Source organism: Natrix helvetica (genome assembly GCF_964273705.1).
Source record: "Natrix helvetica genome assembly, chromosome: 11".
NCBI lineage: Eukaryota > Metazoa > Chordata > Lepidosauria > Squamata > Natricidae > Natrix > Natrix helvetica.
Window position 1 is genome coordinate 14,715,974 of NC_138562.1, and position 17,692 is coordinate 14,733,665.

Here is a 17,692-nt window from a genome sequence, read left to right on the forward strand (position 1 = left end):
CCTGTCCTCTACCATCTCTGGAGTCCATTGAAGCTCACGCCTACTGCTTCGGTGACTCCATCCAGCCACCTTATTCTCTGTCATCTCCTTCTTCTTTTGCCCTCAATCATTCCCAGTGTTAAGCTCTTCTCCAGTGAGTCCTTTCTTCTCATTAAGTGGCCAAAGTATTTAAGTGTCATCTTCAGGATCTGGTCTTCTAAAGAGCAGTCAGGGTTGACCGCCTCTAAGACTCACCGGTTTGATTGCCTTGCAGTCCAAGGGACTCGCAAGAGTCTTCTCCAGCAGAAAATATATCATGATTGAAATGAGTCCTTTTAACAATCAAGACACAGACATAATGGAAGGAATACTTCCAATGATGGAACAGGTCTTCTTATACGTGTTATTCTCTATCTTTGATCAGAAGTGCCATCAATCAGCTACATTGGACACCACTCTATAGTTTTTATTGCATTTCATAACTTCAAAACGTAGCTGTACAGCTAGAATACAGTGATTATGTGTGCTAATATCTCTAAATCATTGGTTTATCCATATAACAAGACTTTTAAAAAATATTTGCCTGAACAATACTTCAATTGGCCTTGCTTCCCCTTCCTTTTATATCTTTTAGTTTAATTATTATTATTTTTGTAGTCTCTGGGGTATTTTTATGTTTTGTAATTGGCTGTACCCCTTGTCTTGGTCTTTCTGTAATCAAGATTTGATTTGATTTGATTTGGAGTGCTTGCCTTAAGTCCATCTGAATTATATGTATCTGAGATTGGGATAGTCTAACTTGTACCTAGCTGTCTATGGAGATTCTCAGCCATCCAGGTCATAGTTGTACCAAAGTTGCTTTTTTTTTTTTCCAAGAGGCAACTGGACTTCTTGTTTTTCTTTGAAGATGTTTTGCTTCTCATCCAAGAAGCTTCTTCAGCTCTGATTGTGGATGATGGGGAATGAAAGGATTTATATTCCTTGCAGACAGCTGGTCATTTGCACCCTGTTGAGGCTATTTATCTGTGTCATCAAGGTCACCTGAGAGGAACTGTTGAAATTGGGGGAACAAAACAGACCAGCTGTCTGCTGCAAGGAACATCACTCCTTTCATTCCCCACCATCCAGCCACAGCTGAAGAAGCTTCTCGGATGAGAAGCAAAACGTCTTCAAAGAAAAAAAACCCCAGAAAGTCTTGTTGCCTCTTGGGGTGGGGGTGGTGGTAGAAGCACCATTGTACCTAGCTGCAGTCTCAAGCAATCTTTAATTAACGAGAGAGATTCAGACCCAGTAACAGCAACTGAAAATGCCCCTTTTCACCACATTAGAGTTTTTCTTCCTTCCTTCCCTTATTTTTTGGGGTTCTCCCATCCTCACTCCCCCCTTCCTCAGCAATTGACTTTGCAATCCAATTCGTAGGAAAACTCTCAGATTGTATATTGATGAGGACATGGCACTTGTTAGTGGTCCCTGCCCAGTGCAGGGTCAAACTATTGATTTTTCTTCTTCTTCTTTTTTTCTTGTTTACTATCTTCTGCAGTCAGGAGCATTTGGAGCGAACGAGGGCTGGTTATTAGTACACAGGATGGGTTGGAAGCCTGATGCATCAGATGAAACACACATTGACAATGTGCTAAGGCTGGCTGGGTCCTGATGGATATCCCTATCGATTGCTGCTTTATCACACACACAAAAAATGGTACTTAGGCTTGCAAAGGGAAGGAGCTTATTTTTGCTCTTTTGTCAACTACACGTTTGTCATTATGGCGAGCCAAGACAGCCAGCTTTTCGGGGATCTGTTATTGGCTATTTCAGGGAAATAGCTAGGAAAAGTGCAACGCTAGGAATCTGAGGAAAAGAGACGGAAACAAGATCCCCAGATCCTCTTTGCCATTTAATGAATCTTTAGCTTTAACAGGGCCTCCCCAGTGCACTTTTTAAAGTGAGAATTTACACTACATCTATCTGTATAGATAGAGAGACAGCTTGGAATTTCTTCCAGGAGGAGGTGCCTCCACCCTTGTGTTTTCATTGAGACCCCCCAAGGCCATTGCTAGATTCTTAACTTCAGTTGGCTTAAGTTGTCCTTCTCCTGCAGATAATTTAACTTCTTTTCAAGGGTGGTGTGTCAGTCCTGGTCTATTTGGAGATTGTCCTGCTCATTTTGACCAGCAAGCCTTAGCCCGAAGACCTAAACAGATGGTACTTGTTTATTTCCATCATGCTGGGGTGTCTACCACAGGAATGAGTGTACTATCACATTGCTGATCCCCCCTCCCCAAATGATCTAACTGATTTCCATTTGCTTCCCACACCTGAAAGGATGATGGGTAACTCATCCGCCTTCGATGAGTTACCGAAAGACAATTTCATTCTCCGACTCGTTTCTTTTTAACCTGACGGCAGCTTTTAAGCATTTAAATAACACCCGAATCACTGGAAACATTTGTCTCTTAATGAGTGGTATATAAACCACCTTAAAATAAATGGAAAATAAACTCATTTTGCAACGCAATGATTACGCCTCATTAATTTCATTCCTCCCACCCTCCCCCCATTTTTTCTTTGCCAAACAGCCTAACTACTCCTTTTAATACACATAATTGGGGCAGAATACACAACGAACTGTTTCCTTAAGTGTGGCAATATTTTGTGAAGGATTTAGCGGCCTGTGTAATGCAAACAAGTAAATGGTTAGTGCGTTCAAAGCCTCTGAGTGCGCCATTACCACGGTTGTGTTGATATGAGGCTTTTATAGGCCTTTGTTACTTGTTATCTACTCAAAACACAACTTCTGCTTCCCCCCCCAAAGATTAATGACCTTTTAACCCAACTAATAGAAAATTAAAATGCTAGCTATTCTCTGGACAAGCACTGTTTGATCCTGGGTCATAAGCTAAAGCAGGGCAAGATTATAATGCATTTTAGAAGCACTCTGGCCACTGATATATCACATCCTTTTTATTTATACCCTTACCATGAAGATAACATTATACATATAAGGTTTCTAAAGATTGGCAAAAAAAAAAAAAAGACAGATTCCAATAATCCTTTATAACAGCTCCACAGCATTGTTAAGATTTATTATTGTCTCTGTTTTGCAAGTAGGAGGGTAGAGATAAAACATGATTTATTTAAGAGCCGTGAACGATTATTGGGCCACAGTGACATTTTGTATTGAGTTCAGGGAATCTCAGATTTTGGCTTTCCCAGATTTTGGTTTGGCTATAATTTTCCCAGTTGCAATATATGACTATGAAAGTTGGACCATAAGAAAGGCTGAGCACCAAAGAATTGAGACCTTTGAACTATGGTGCTAGAGAAGACTCCTGCCAGTCCCTTGGACTGCAAGGCAATCAAACAAATCAGTCCTAGAGGAGGTCAACCCTGGCTGCCCTTTAGAAGGCCAAATCCTGAAGAGGAAACTCAAATACTTTGGCCACCTAATAATAAGGAAGAACTCCCTGGAGAAGAGCCTCATGCTGGGAAAGATTGAGGGCAGAAGAAGGGGACGACAGAGAATGAGGTGGCTGGATGGAGTCACCGAAGCAGTAAATGGACTCCAGAGGATAGTAGAGGACAGGAAGGCCTAGAGGGATGTTGTCCATCATGTCGCGATGGGTCAGACATAACTTCACAACTAACAACAAGGTTTAGAGGCCACCATCTGGTTGAAGAGATGATTCTGCTAGATCTGGTTGGGGAAGTGAAGGCTCTTGGAATAGAAATAGCAAGAGCACTTATATACCACGCCATAGTGCTTTACAGCACTCTCTGAGCAATTTATAGATTCAACCCATTGCCCCCAACAATCTAGGTCCTCATTTTACCCACCAAAGAAGGAAGGAAGGCCGAGTCAACCTTGTGCCTGGTGAGATTTGAACTGCCAAATTGCAGGCAGCCGGCAGTCAGCAGAAGTAGCCTGCGGTATTGTACTCTAACCACTGCGCCACCAAGGCTCATATTAAAATATAAGTATGTGCTTTGAAAAGTAATGTGTCTGAGTGGCATGTTTGGTAGTATGGCATTTCGAGCCTCTTGATCTCTTTTATCTTTTCATCACGATGTCATGATTTTAAAAGCAAACAGGCTTGCCAAAAAAATGCTTTCAGTTCTTGGCGTAAACCTTGGCGGTGGCGAAATCTTCTTGTGACTAAACAAGCTGTGACAATTATGGAAAGCCCCTTGGATAAATTAAGTCTATGCTGGCCAGTCAGAGAGACTTTTGTGTGTGAGGAAATCTATTGTTGCTGAATTTCAGATTTTGAGGAGTTGATGGTTTTCATCTCCCTCTGGCATGTTTTAACAACATCTTAAATACACTTTCTCAGCAGAGATTTCAAACCTTTAGCCCTCCAGAGAGTGGACATAATAATTAATCATTGGTAAAGTTGACCTCAGATAGTTGCAGGATGAAAGCCCATTGTGCTCCTTTGAGCGCAGTGGGGCTGACTGAGCAGGTCAGCATAAGATGCAAACATTACTGTAATTAATTTTTGCATAACTTCATATATGCTTGTCATTTCTCTTTAATGATCAATCTACATTCCACCACATTCAGCAATGAAGTGATTAAAAGCACTGGAGGCCTCGAGTATGGTCAAGAAACCTTTCCCCCCTTAACTTTGCTGAAAATAACTATCAACAGGATGCTTGCACCACACAAATTTCCATGGCTAAGCAAGGCAGGTCAGTGGCAGTGAGTCACATTCCATTTTTTTTGCCACTGTTAGGAGAAACATTGTAGTTAAGCAAATCACATGATCATTAAGTGAATCTTTGTTGTTAGTTGTGAAGTCATGTCGAACCCATCACGACCCCATGGACAACATTCCTGCAGGCCTTCCTGTCCTCTACCATACTCTTTGGTGACTCCATCCAGCCACCTCATTCTCTGTTGTCTCCTTCTTCTTTTGCCCTCAATCTTTCCCAGTATGAGGCTTTTCTCCAGGGAGTCCTTCCTTCTCATTAGGTGGCTAAAGTATTTGAGTTCATCTTCAGGATCTGGCCTTCTAAAGAGCAGTCAGGCTTGATCTCCTCTAGGACTGACCCATTGGATTGTCTTGCAGTCCAAGGGACTCACAGGAGTCTTCTCCAGCACCATCGTTCAAAGGCCTCCATTCTTTGGCACCCAGTCTTCCTTATGGTCCAACTTTCACAGCCATACATTGCAATAAGTGAATCTAGTTTCCCCCAATAACTGCTTGGTGGAAGCCAGTTGGGATGCTGCAGCCATCATAAATATATGCCAGTTGCCAAGCTCTTGAATTTTGATCACATGACTGAAGCTGCTGCAACAATCATAAGTAGTAAAAACTGGTTGTAAGTCATTTTATTCAGTGCCATAAATAAATGGACGTAAGGCAAGGACTACCTATAATTAGAACAGGTCTTGAAATAAAATTCATATATGAATGCTCTTCCATGGACTGCTTACTGAGGGATGAAGTTCATCAACTTCACACACTTAGGCTAATTATTAATTAATATCAGTATTAATGTTGGGTAATAATACCCTACTTATAAATATCACAGATGGAACTTTGATGGTGTTTTATGATGGAATCTTATCTTATTTCTCAAGAGCCACGGTGGTGCAGTGGTTAGGGTCCAGTGTTGCAGGCTACTTCTGCTGACTGCCGGCTGCCTTCAATTTGGCAGGTCGAATCTCACCAGGCTCAAGGTTGCCCCATCCTTCCATCCTTCCAAGGTGGGTAAAATGAGGACCCAGATTGTTGGGGGCAATAGGCTGACTCTAAACTGCTTAGAGAGAGCTGTGAAAGCACCGTGAAGTGGTATATAGGTCTAAGTGCTATTGCTATTTCTCTTGTGGCCAAGTGACAGGATGTCAGGCTAGGATAGGATCCTATGAAGCCTCAGATAAATAGATTTACAATACAGTACAATAGTAGAGTTGGAAGGGACCTTGGAGGTCTTCTAGTCCAACGCCCTGCCTAGGCAGGAAACCCTATACCGTTTCAGACAAATGGCTATCCAACATCTTCTTAAAGACTTCTCCTTTATTTTTATTTCTCCTCTTGCCCCCCAAATGACATAAGCATATTTGTGGATTTCACGCTTGCTATCAAATTCATAGCCGCCAGATATTAAATAATGGATGAATATTTATGAATTCAACTCAATGGTCAGTAGGTGGAAATCAAGAGATGCATACCTAATAATGAAGCTGGCCATCAATTTTATTTATTCATTACATTTACATGCTGCCTTTTGAGCAACTTATTGGAAATCAAGTGATGTGCATTAGCTAATCTATAGCTTTCTCTATATCCTGTTTGAACAGAGAATTATTACACAGAGAACCAGTTTGGTCTAGCGCATGGGTCGGCAACCTTAAACACTCAAAGAGCCACAAAGGTCCTAATCGGAAGCCCCCTGTTCAATTCTGGAGCCGGCAGGAAGTCCGGTTCCCCCACCATAGAGTCTCCTCCTAGCACGCCGTCCTTTTGCCTCTACCTGTTCTAACTGAAAGCCCTATCAATTCTGGAACCGACCCGTGACAGGGAGCTGCAGCAGAGGGCTGAAAGAGCCACATGCGGCTCCAGAGCCGTGGATTGCTGACCCTTGGTCTAGTGGTTAAGGCACCAGGCTAGAAAGCAGGAGACAGTGAGTTCTAGTCCTGCTTTAGCCATGAAACCTGATTGGGTAACTTTGGGTCAGTCTCCAAGAGACCGTAAGTTCTAATCTTGCCATGAAAGCCAATTGGGTGGACTTGGACCAATCACCAAGAGTCTGAGTTCTAGACCCACCTTAGCCTTGGGCCACGCCTTCTCACCTTCAGCCCAACTCACCTCACAGGATTATTGTGGAGAAAATAGGAAGAGGAAGGTGCATTGGATATGTTCACCATCTTAAGTACTTGTAAAAAAAGAACAAAGGCTGGATAGAAATAAATAAAACAAAACAATGTTTCTTTTCCTTTCCACCACCTCCTGAGTCTCACCACTGAAGAAATATGGAACGCTCTCTCTCTCTTTTTTCCTTTGCCGTAATTTTCAGATTTAATTGGCTTCTGTGATGGTTATTTACGCCTCATATTTTATTCATTTTTCAAATGTCAGGTAGGATTCTGGAGGGGGCCAGACTTCTTGGAATCTCTCCTCAGCCTCCCAGGTGAGACTAATTAGCATTCTTGGCACAAACGCAATCCTAACTAATTTGTTATTGAGCTTAATCAAGCTATCACATCTAATTTCATCTTCCTGTAAAAACTCATTTCAGGTGAAATTATTCCTTTCTGCTCTGAAAGGGCCGTGTTGGCACGAGCCACGTCAACTTTGCCCCCATTTTCATTTCTCACCACTGGGCGAGCCATTCCGTTGTCAACTTTGCTTTCTTAATTCCAGACTGTTGCAAAGTTTCTCAGAATTACAGAGTTGACAGAATAAAAATGAAGAGGGTGAACTGGGTTTTCGCCAAATCTCCATACTGCTAACTACAAGAAATTTGGAAGGAAATTGATCTTCGCTAGATGTACTTTCCAGACAAACGTGGATTGTATTTTTTCTTCTTCTTATCCTAACAATTTCCCACAACTATAGCGGACACATATTTTCATTGTCAATGTTCCAACTGAGAAATCCATCCAAAGCAAGCAAGACGATCCAATCTCTTAATGCAAAACTTAAATCATTTCGGCCCAGATGAGGGCAAAACCAGATCTAACTAATTCCTGTGCAAGTCCACATAATTAAAGCATAGATTCTTCCTCCCTTTATTAGACAAGGTCACATTATCTAATTTGAGTCTCGTATTGTTATGAGAAAAAGCCTTTGGCTCTGGCAAACACCTGCCGAAGTGTTCTTGGTTCTCACGGCTGCCTTCTTGATGTCTGGAGCCTATATTCCATCTCCCCCTTCTCCTCCATGGTTCATTGGCAAGCTGGGAAGAGATAATGTAACAGCAAAAACATACTTCAAAGCTTGATATTCAGATCAACTAAGTGTTGATCCATTGGTTACAGAAGAAATTGACCAAACAGTTTGTTGCCTTAGCCTGGCATCATGGGCTGAGAAAGGGTAATGGACCCAAAGTTACCCAGCTGGCTTTCATGCCTAAGACAGGAGCAGAACTCTTAGTCTCCTAATGTTTAGCCTTCACCACTAGACCAACCTAACTCTCACAACCATGTGGCAGCCATAATAACCCACCATCATAAGGACATACGGAGTATTTTCATGCCTTTGTTGCGAATAGTGAAACTCTTCCAGATCTTCCAAGTGATGGCTTTAATTTTCAGAAAGTACACCAGAGGGTGGAACCCTACAAGATGGAATTCCTTTGCCAACAGGGTCAAAATGATGCCTCTTCCACTGTCACAAGTAGGGCAGGACAATCCCATTATGGTGAGGCAGTTCCTCAGATTGCTGAGAGTTACCCTGTGGTAAGATGGGCAGGTAATGTTAGGGACCCGGTGGCTTAGTGGCTAAGACGCTGAGCTTGTTGATCAGAAAGGTCGTCAGGTCGGCGATTCAAATCCCTAGTGCTGCATAACGGAGTGAGCTCCTGCTACTTGTCTCAGCTTCTGCCAACCTAGCAGTTCGAAAGCATGTAAAAATGCAAGTAGAAAAAGAGGAACTTTGGTGGGAAGGAAACAGCGTTCTGTGCACCTTCAGCATTTAGTCATGCTGGCCACATAACCACGGAGACGTCTTCAGACAGTGCTGGCTCCTCAGCTTTGAAACGGAGATGAGCATCGCCCTCTAGAGTCGGGAACGACTAGCACATATGTGCAAGGAGAACCTTTACCTTTACCTAAGATGGGCAGCCTATAAATGTTATAAATAAATAATTAAAAACCTGAACCCATCCACGAGTCACAGAAAGAAAAGGCTGTCCTTAGTTACATATGTGGAAAACCGTAGCCTCTTGATCTTGCTGGATTCCCAGTATTTCTCCAACATCTCTAGAAGGTTGCAGGCTTCTCATCCCTGCTTCAAAGGGTTTGTTTTCCATAATTTAGTGGAGAGATTCTGACTTGATGCCTTACCTTACGTCAGGCTGATTTCTGAGCTGGTACTAAAAACAATTCTAAAAAAAAAAAGCAAGGGGTTTCTTGATTACCATATTTTTTGGAGTATAAGATGCACCTTTCCCTCCCTAAAAGAGCATGGAAATGTTGATGCATTTTATACACCAGGGGTGTCCAAACTTGGCAACTTTAAGACTTGTGGACTTCAACTCCCAGAATTCCCCAGCTGGCTGGGGAATTCTGGGAGTTGAAGTCCACAAGTCTTAAAGTTGCCAAGTTTGGACACCCCTGTTATACACCAAATACCATCAATTTTGGCCTCCCGAAGCCCCGCCCCTGCATTCCATTTTTGTGAAAAACGGGTCGTTTTTCACAAAAAACGAGACATTTTTGCCTTAGCCCCCAGCAATACTCTGCAGGTTTCAACGGGGCTTGGAGAGGACAAAAATGTCCCCATTTTTGCCAAAAACAGCATGTTTTCCACAAAAACAGGGGGGGGGGGTGTTCCTGGGGGCCGGGAGGACAAAACCTTTTTTTTCCCTTCTTTACCTCTTCAAAATCTTGGTGCATCTTATACACCGGTACGTCTTATAGTCCTAAAAATACGTTATTCCTGAAAAAAGGTCTATAGGAGTATCTTCTAGAAATCCCAGGAAAACTCTTAACTTGTTGATGGAATTGGGATCTTTTCCTCAATATGTGTTCGCGGATAGAGACAAATGCTCAAATTTAATGAAAGGCAAAAGGTTCACAGAAGTGCAAACCGTACCATCTGCTTGGGCTTTTTTGCAAAAAAAAAAAAAAAAAAAAAGCTTATTACTTGACTCCTCGGTTCTTTTGATGAATGCCAGAATTGAACTGTAATGGATCCTTTTATAGTGATTCATATTGTGTGTGTGAAGACAGCCACAGCTCATTCTATTCATCATCTGAAGTATTTATACCCTTCTTCATGTGCTAAAATTATCAAGTACCACGCTTGGAGTAGATATCTCTTGTGAGCAGAGAGTCATTTCTTTTCAAGTGGGCGCCCTTAATGGTTAATAAATATCTGCATAATAATGTTCCTGTTGACTTAACATTCATGTTGATATATTTTTCATTTTATACATATTTTTTTGCCATTCCTGCTGGCTACTTAAGTCATTATACAGTGCAAATAATCTGCCTTTGCGAAAGAGACGGAGGAAAAATATTATGAGCTTATCTTCACTTTCTCTTTTGCATAATTTTCGTGACAAAGTCTTGGCTTTTGTGCCTTTTTTCCCCCCCAGACACGATCATTGCTCTGGCATTAATATGAGAACTGTATGTTTTCAGTAGAGAATAAAATGCAGCAATTCTGGAATTGTTGGAAGAAGAATTGATTGTTCCAAAATTAAACTAACAATCAAGGACTGGTGGTCGTGGATCATTTGTTTTGATGGGTTGGGAAAGTTTTCTCTAATGGAAGAGAAGATGAATATTTCACGTTGGGGAGAACAATGAAATATGAGATTGCATTGACATTCTCAGCAAAATCATATAACCATTTCCTGGCTTTGTTTGTCCATCATGGCAAGTCATTTTATCTGTCAAAACAATGCTAGATTCACAGATAAGGCTGTAAAACTGACAGAATATTCCTCGATTTAGTGCAATAAGAAAGGCAAAGATTCCCTAGATTCCGACGCTGTGTAGCCTTCCTTGGCACCAATTTAAAGATCTGACCTTCTTTTCCACTGCAATTGTGTTTTAGGTTGTGGCAGTAATCAAATAGTGCAGGAATGAAAGTGCTCCTGAGATTAAAATCACAAGTTGCTGTAGAAGGTTCTTAGAAAGAAGGGAAAGTGCATTGAAAGTAGCTTTTTTTGTTATTACAAAAGATTCCATTATTCCACTTTCTTGTTTTCATGGCTGGCCCAACTCTCTCTCAACTGGATGCTTTCCAATGTTGGGTTTATACATTCCAAAACTTATTGGGTGAAAATGCCAAGGGTAGCAATCCAAAATATTTAGAATCCACTGGTTTTGTTTATTTGTTAATATCATGTATTGCCTATGAAGCTCTAAGTGGCATGCATCCACTAATCCATCCCTTTTTTTACAATCATAGCAGCAGTTTTTGGGATGAGACAAAATGACCAAGTCAAAAATTACTTAATAAACAAAATTCTATGAGGGATCTTGGTGCTTGGTTGTTTTCTTGCAGATGTTTCATGACCCAAGCTAGATAACATCATCACTTCTTCTGCAAGAAAACAAGCAAGGCCAGAGTGTATTTCAACTCACAGCTACAAATCATCACCATCATTTAATGAACCCATAATCCCTTGCAGGATGGAATCTGGGCAACTGAATGGAGTTTGCAGAGTAGAGTGTTTACTGGCCGGATGCCATTCCTGTTGCCAATGTGGAGGTTTTTTTCATCAGATATATTCTCATTCTGCCCAGAGAGAGAAATATCTGCCTCTACCTAGGATTGAACTCATAGCCTCCTGATTGTGAGGTGAGAGTGCCACCTCTAGGCCACCGCAGCACTGTAACCCTGTAACAGGTCTTTCATACTGAAGGGTGTGTGCACATTTAAAACAGCAAAATTAGATTGTCCCAGGGTATTTTCCAGATATTTAATGTATTTACATTTTGGTACCATTCATTTCCAATTGACTGTGTATATTTTAAACCTTGGTCTGGCTTTTTTTTTTTTTTTTGCTATAACCCATAGAGCCATTTTTATAACACAGTAAAACTCTAAAATGGGAGACAAAATGAACAGGATAGTGGTATCTCTAAAGGTTAAAAGATAAGTGTGACATTTAATTGTGTTCACTTGGTGGTAAACCCTTATTACCATTCAAAACAGTATTGCTTGTTTGAGTCTTTTAAATATGCAGTATATGCATTTGTTTGCAATGATAGGTGTAGCTAAATCCATAGACAATTACAGCAATGGGCACACTGAGAATATATCTGCTGAATATAACTCCGCATTGGTGACGGGAAGTGCATCCGGCCATTAAATACTCAAGCTCCATTCAGTTGCCCTGACTGCACCCCACAAGGGATTATGCGGTCATTTAAAAAGGATGGTGGTGATGATGATAGAAAATTACAACAATCCACATCAGTTCAATACATCCCTTCCAACATTAGCAGCACTAATTGTCAGGATGTGCTTTCATATTACCCTTGCGGCCGTTGCAAACAATGCAACTTACTTTGTTATATGTTCATCTACATTAGTACACAGAAAGCGGATGTCAACTTCAAAATTAGACCGATTCAATTGCATTGTCAAAGACCTCTGCTTTATCCCCAACCCTCCAAAGCACAGGGTCCTACATTTCTACAATGCAAGACATCTCTGGTGGAAATTAGAAGGAAAAAGTCCTAGAAGAAGGAAAAGGGCCAACGGTCGCCAATTCAGCAAGTCTTCAGTTGAGCGTGGCAGCAGTATCTAACTGATCTTGGTTGAGTCTGGAAAAAACTAAACTGTGTTAAAACTGGTTAGCACTTGGATGGGCCAAAGTTTAGAAAGGGAACTCAGAATCATATCGTGAAGGAAGATTACCATTAACTATTTTTGTATTGTTGTCAAGTACAGTGCTGTATGACAGGTAACTCAAAGGTACTTATTGTCAATGGCACAATCTTCCTTCTTGTAAGATATAATGCTAGAGAAAATGGTCAAAGATAGCAATAGCACCTAAATACAACTTCACAGATCTTCTCTAAGCAGTTTACAGAGTCAGCATCTTGCCCCCAATAATCCGGGTCCTCATTTTACTGACCTCGGAAGGATGGAAGTCCAAGTCAATCTTGAGCCGGTCAGGATCGAACTGCTGGCAGTTGGCGGAGTTAGCCTGCAATTCTGCATTCTAACCACTGAGCCAGCATAACTCTTCGATACCTTGGACGGCACACTACATGTATGTAACGATGAGGTCATCTGAAGTTGTCTTTGATTCAACAGAGCTTTTTTTTTTTAAAAAAATAATGACATAGATTCTGGCTACTGGCTTTCCTCGCCTTGTGAGGGGCATTGTTTCCTTTCCCAATATGAGGTCTTTTGAAAATTCTCTTCATTCTATTTCCCCTCTCAACTTTATAGGAAAATATGGTGTGCTAGTGAGTTTCTAGACTAGCAGTAACAAGCTAAATTGTGTCTGGTTTTGCTAATATGGAACACCGTTGATTTCATTGCCCGTTTCCATTTTCCAAGACATCTACATTTTGGAATCAGACGGAAAATAGAAAACATTTGTGACTCTGAACAGCTGGAATCTTTATTTCATGAAACTGACCAACATTTATAGCTGCTGCTTCTCAGCTAGTTCCTGGAGAATCCCCCATCACAACTGGATTGCGTTCTTCACCCAATAAGTCTCAATGTGAGCGCTGCGAGGGCTGCCATCGGCAGATTAACAGTTCTTGAAACTTAAAACTTGCTGTGATTTTGCAGAACTTTGCCTGGCTTAATAAAAAAAACATTGCCTCTGCGGATTTGAAGGTCCCCCCCCCCCCTTCTTTCCCCTCATGTTCCATATGGCAGTGTTTGCATTTTATCATAATTGCCAGGTTTACAACAAAGGAGTAGTTTCCCTTTGAACCCCTGCACTTTTGATGCTGGATCCAAAAAGATGGCGATAAACGCTCAGCTTCTCTTGTTGCCAAGCAGCCTTTCATTTGGAAATAATCCCCACTCAGATAGGAAGATGCCAGGAATATGCCAATGAGGGTGTGAGCACGAGGCATAAAAATGTGGCGCCTGCTGGCCCCTGAAAGCTCACTCTCATTATTTTTAAGGTACAAAAGTTTTGTTTTTTTAATTTAACAAAATCTAAATTAGTACTCAAAGGATTCTGTTTCTTCCCCCGATTGCAATACACAGTTTCACTTTTTTTTTTTTTTGGTTCAAAGCTATAATTTATCTACTTAGGAGCAAGAGCCATCTGTTTGGAAAAGGGGTGAAATCAAAGCTTAGGTAGGGACCAAACGGGGGGAAAAAAACAGTGCAACATTAAGAATGATTTCTAAGCTAACAAGGAAACAGAATTAGAGTTAAAATGCATTGGCAAAAGAATTGAACCTTGGGAAAGGAAATTTGCATTCTTAATGGCGATCCAGATGCAATTCTTGCTACTGTTCTCACCTAAACTCGTTTCTCCAAATTGGCTCCCTTCAAAAGTATTGGGACCGAAATTCCCTGGGCTGACTTGGACCTGCAACCTGTCAGGCACCAGTTTAGAGAAGTCTGATCCTCGGAATCCCATTACTCGTCCCAGCTTCTGCCAACCTAGCAGTTTGGAAGCATGTAAAAATGCAAGTAGAAAAATAGGGACCACTTTGGTGGGACGGTAACAGCGCTCTGTGTGCCTTCGGTGTTTAGTCATGCCGGCCACATGACCACGGAGACGTCTTTGGACAGCGCTGGCTCTTCGGCTTTGAAACGGAGATAAGCACGGCCTCCTAGAGTCTGGAATGATTAGCACATATGTTTGTACTCTTTCTAGGGTCTCCACAACTTTTTTCTTTTTTCTTCACCAATGCAGTATAGCTGGATTCCCTTTAATAACAGATAACAGAAGATAGGAAAATCAGAAACCCTAAGGAGGTAGGAACATGAATCTTGGGTCATATGAGTACCTCTCTAGACTTCCATTGAAGTGGATATTCTGTATTTGCCACGAAATATGTGACAGGGGCACCAGAATTAACTAAGTGGCAGAACGACACAACTGTCTTTTTATTCTCTCTTTTTCTGTTTTTCTCCAAATATCTGGTTAAAAAGTAGAACCTATTAAGAGACTGATGCCTGGTAGAATTTAGGAATTTTTCAGATTGGTCAGTGATTCTATTGTACCAAAAGTCCAATTGGTTGGAGAGATATCGTAAAGGAACTAAAGAGTCTAAAAACTGGTTACAAAAGAACCATTTCTTGAAGTACCTTGGAAAGCCTTTAGGAGTTGGGAAAAAGGAATCTCTCTTCTCTTAATGAATGGCAATATAATTTCATGTCTACTTATAATGGTTTAGGTAACTATTGTCTCTTACCACTTGTAAAAGCTATTATATTTTCCGATTGTTAAAAGAGTCAGCTAATACAATCTCCTAAAATGACATGGGAAAAAAATGCCTGGCGCAAAATAGTAAATATCGAGTTAAATTGCACATGGATTTCCTTAAAACCAGAGTCCAAAAATTAGGGCTAATTTGTCTTTTGCTAATCTAGTAGCACTTCTGCGCAGGCAAACTATTCTGAAGTGAAGCTAGTATAATGGTGCAGGATCCAATCTAGCTCCTTCTCAGGAAGCGTGTTGTGGCCTGCCAGATTCGGACTGTGAGGAGGTTGAGGAGGAACATGGGCCAGTCTTGGAGTCTGGGGAAGGCTCTGATGAAGGCTCTGCATCAGAGGCAGAGAGGGGGCCAAGGCCATCTGACAGTTATCAGCTGCCTTCCGAGTCAGACATCAGTGGGGCAGAAGAACAGCTGGAGCCTGTTCCCAGTGTGTGCATGTGCAGAGTTGCCAGATGAAGGGAACAGCTAAAGAACAGGGGTCGATTTGGGAGTAAGGCCCCAGGTGGATGGTGAATGGCCCCTCCCAGAGGAAATAAAAGAGGAGCAAAAGGAGAATGGAGTTTGCAGGAGAAAATTAGTTCACTTAATTGGCCCATGACTCTCTGGGAATTCTTGCCAGGTTTTGCAGATCTCGGCCTGGCAGCTCTCCAAGCCAGATAAGGTCTGTGACTGTAAATCCTCCCTTGAAAGACTTTGCTGGATGTGAATGAGCAGAATTCACACTAAATTAATTAGAGGGTTTTTTGGTTGGGACCAGGAGTTTGCTTCATGCTGTTGGGAAGCCTCGGTCAGAACAAAATGTCCCTCTTACCCGAAGAGAGTAATTCACTAAGAATGGGCTCCAGCATGAGTCCGAAACCTTGGAAGACGAAACCTCTAGTCCCGTTAACTGGCCCAGATTAAATCCTATAACATTATCCTGGGCCACATATATTTGCTTTCATTCACAGAATTATGGCTGTTAGCATTATTTACTGATAGTGTGTCTGGCCCCAAGCCAAGAAGGACATGTGGCAATTCTTCCAAGCGGAGTTCTTGATTGTATCACACTTGTAGACAAAAATCTTGCCAGACCGAGGACTCTGCTAACTGCAACTACAATATACTCTGGGAACTATTAGGGAGGGGCTGTCTTCACCCTCTTTCTCTCACACCGGCTATCTGAATTGAGTCGCCCCTTGTTTCTCTGGAATGCGGTTCTCTCCCCCACCCATTCCATGGGAATCCATCTCCTCACTACATTCCACCACGCAATTTTCCTAATCATGCCGCCGACAATATTATTTTATTGATATGAATACAATTTGAATGTATTTATACAAAGCAATTTACATCTTGTCTATTAGTGAACATTTTTGAGGCAGCTGATGGTATATTTGAAATGGGCTACATAAAAATGTAATTACTTAAGAAAAGCATGAATCCTAAGCTGTGCCAAACATTGTTGGTTATGCAAAGGGAATGTTTGTCGTTTTTGAACCTTCTACATGTTCATAACAAATGGACATTGATGGTTGCCGAGCACATCTATGGTTGCTTATCCATTTAATGTAAAAGCCAGTGTAGCTAAAGCCACATTAGCTTTAATTGCTAAACCATTTCCTACACATGCCACCACTACTCCCCTATGACAAATGGCTTCCTAGACTTGCAATTTTGATCCACAAACTCAATGTCTCTATAAATTACAACATTCTCAAAGTTACCAATAATGGGTAGCTTGAAAATACATATTGTCAATGCTATAGACATGCTACTTGTAAGATATGCCTTTGAACGATAATGCCAGAGAAAATTGACGAAAATAGCAATAGCACTTAGACTTAAAACCTGCATCTGAAAGCTTCCAGGTTCCCCCCCCCCAAAAAAAAGAAAGTTCAAACCTCTGCCCAGCACCCACAGGTCCATCACATGGTCCAATCAAGCACCATCCAAACCAGGAGATGCTTTCCAGTCACCTCATCGCAGCTGCACAGCCAGTTGACCTTGACTTTCTGAGAAAGAATGTTATTATGGCTACATATTGCCCTCACTCTGCCTCATCTCCCCCTCCCATTTTTCCACAGTAGAAAATGTGGCAGGCCTGAAGTCTAAAACATAAAAAAAAATGGCTTCCTGGTCTGACGTACCACTTCATAGTGCTTTACCACCCTTCTCTAAGCAGTTTACAGAGTCAGCCTGTTACACCCAACAATCTAGGTCCTCATTTTACTAATCTTGGAATGATGGAAGGCCGAGTCAACCTTAAGGTGGTCAGGATTGAACTCCTGGCAGTTGGCAGAGTTCGCCTGGAACTCTGCATTCTAACCACTGCGCCAGCGTAGCTGTTGTGTAAAAGAACAAATAATTGAACACTAGATAAACTAATCCCAGGTTGCTTATTGGAAGCACTAATAATGAAGCTAAGTTTTAAATATTTCCGATGCATAATGAGAAGAGTTATTGGAAAAGATCCTGATGTTTAGGGTAGCAAGATGACATTTGTTGACTCACACAGACTGAAATCTTACTGAACAATAAGGAATATCGTCCTTGGCTTTTATCAGAAACTTAATGCAGGTTTATTTGGAAGCAACAGAAGTTTCCATGAAACGAGTTATAAGCTGTGTTTTATTTTGGAAACAGAGGCTATCCTTGGGGGGGGATCACATTTGAATTGAT